This window comes from Oratosquilla oratoria, chromosome 27 (assembly GCF_046742065.1).
Source record: "Oratosquilla oratoria isolate Oo_2021 chromosome 27, ASM4674206v1, whole genome shotgun sequence".
In the NCBI taxonomy this organism is placed as follows: domain Eukaryota; kingdom Metazoa; phylum Arthropoda; class Malacostraca; order Stomatopoda; family Squillidae; genus Oratosquilla; species Oratosquilla oratoria.
In genome coordinates this window covers 1,599,978-1,602,477 of record NC_134803.1, presented here as the reverse complement: position 1 = coordinate 1,602,477, position 2,500 = coordinate 1,599,978, and the positions used below count along the sequence as shown (strand labels likewise).

The 2,500-nt window shown below is 33.3% G+C and overlaps 1 protein-coding gene across 1 annotated transcript in view; it reads right to left on the bottom strand.

Annotated features, from left to right (window-relative positions):
• Positions 1-2,500, bottom strand: part of LOC143040111 (uncharacterized) — a 26,651-nt gene that overhangs the window by 11,664 nt on the left and 12,487 nt on the right. The window lies entirely within an intron of this gene.

Below are 2,500 nucleotides of genomic sequence, written 5' to 3'. Positions count from 1 at the left end.
CCAGGTTATTGAATTGGTGAGGACGTAGAATTTGCCAGGAGAAAAATGTCGAACGCCATTATAGATTTAAATTGGCGGAACAAAAACTGGAGGGATAGCCGACCAACAGCCTTTCGAGACATGGAGGGAAAAAACTGGAGAGGACAGCAACAATACACCAGTGACAACGCGGACAACTTTGGGAAAAATTTTTACAGTTCTCTCAGAGTCCGCACTAGAATTTTCTCTCCTCAGATGACTATAGAGAACTGGAGGGAAGACAGTCGAAAAACCTTTCGAGTCTTCGAAAGAAGAAACTGGAGAGAAGGGCAAAATACCAGCAAGAACACGGATGGCCCAGGGAAAATATCCTACATTTCTCACAGAGTTCCCATAATTTTTCCAGTTCCTCCTAAGACTATACCCTTTCAACCTCCGAAGGAGTGGGTCACACCAAGTGGGAAGGAAGCTGTACCCGCTTGAAACTTGAAAGAGTCTTGTGTTGTCCAGTCTTTTTATATATTTTCTAGTATTTGTGGGGAACTTTAATTTTGCCTTGAAGAAATTTTTTGCTCCTTTTTGACACTCGATGCATCCTCTTTAAGAAAAAATGGGTGAGCTCGAGAAGGAAACAATCTTCAGGCTTCTGCAGACAAGGTCGAAGTGGACTTTTCAAGTTCCAGAAAATTGAAAAATCAGACACTAGAAAGTCTCTTTAAATTCAGCTGCGAGGAGGAAAGGGTATTGGCTCTCTGTGGTCCTAAAATCGCTTTACATCATATATTATGTCAGGGTTCCTGGGAGCACCATGGGACCCTCAACTTTTTCTTATGTGTTAGGTCCCTTCTGAGTGTGGGCCTTTGGTTAAAAAAAAAAAAAAAAAAAAAAAGTAAAAAATGAGCAAATAGTTCAGGAGATGAACAAGATCGTATGAATTCCATAAACAAATAAAAATAGATATAGAAAAACAAAGAATAAATTATTTCCATTTTTGATTAGTATTTTAGACAAATGATTTGGATGATGGAGAACATAAACACAGGGCAAGGCTCGGAACCCTAAATACTCTAACGTTTCCTTCGCGTAGAACTTCTTCAGAGAGTGTACGTAGAACTGCAATTGAAGTTTATGTACTAAACCTAATTACCTTTTCGGACACTTGGGAAAGGTCGTTTTTCTGGTGTGTTCTAGAATTGAAATACTAGTTTGTTTAGCTAGATTGATAAACCCTCCTCGATTGTTCGATGAATTATTAGTTGAAATATATGCTGATTCTACAATTCTTCTAGTGAATTGATCAAAACCTTTATGTAGCACTTCAGCTCCTCTCCAGTTTGGTAATATATCGAGTTTTTCGCATGAACTACTAAAGAATTAGATATCCTATGTGCTTCTACGTCGTTTTTATGTTCATAAATTCTTTTTTCTAATCCCTTTGATGACACGCCAAAATACATATATATTCTTTCCCAGATTTTCTCTTCAATTTACTCTATATCTTCTTTACTACATTTCCCAGTCAAACACCCAAAAAAACATTGACCTCCTCCTTGGCTATCGTTTTCCCTACCATGCACTTCATTACAATACCAATATCTGTATATATATATATATATATATATATATATATATATATATATATATATATATATATATATATATGCAATAAAAACACTAGGAGCGTGTGTTCACAAATGCGTAAGTAACCAAAATTTCAAAATTGTTTGAATTGTAATATAAATTATGAGCAGTTGTCCCATACTTCTTGGTTACCAGGACGGCCCAAACGTCCCATACTTATTGGCTACCAGGACGGCCCAAACGTCCGACACGTGTACTTCTTCCACTACCTCTCCGAATGCCCTCTTCACTATGTCATATTTTCTGTACCTTGTTTCTTCATCTTATAATTCCTTCTTTGTATCTGCACTGAAGATGTAATTATACGAAAGCGCTCTGCTTCGTTAGTTTACTTTTCCTAGTGGTTACTTACGCATATATATATATATATATATATATATATATATATATATATATATATATATATATATATATATATTCACGAAGAACCCACAGTCGGAATAAAAAGGAAACTTTAGAAGAATGTATACACATTCTTCTAAAGTTTCCTTTTTATTCCGACTGTGGGTTCTTCGTGAATATTAATTACATATGTGCCACAACATTTTGTCAAAGTGATATATATATATACATATATATACATATATATGTATATAAATATATATATGTATATAGGCATACATATATGTATATATATATATACATGTATATATATATACATATATATGTATATATATACATATATACATATATATATATATTTATATATATACATGTATATATATATATATATGTATATGTATATATACACATATATACATATATGTATATATATATATATATGTGTATATATATATATGTATATATATGGATAGATAGATAGTTATTGGTTATTGTGGCAAAGAAGCATGCAGTTGATACTTTAGGGTCTAAATGGTGC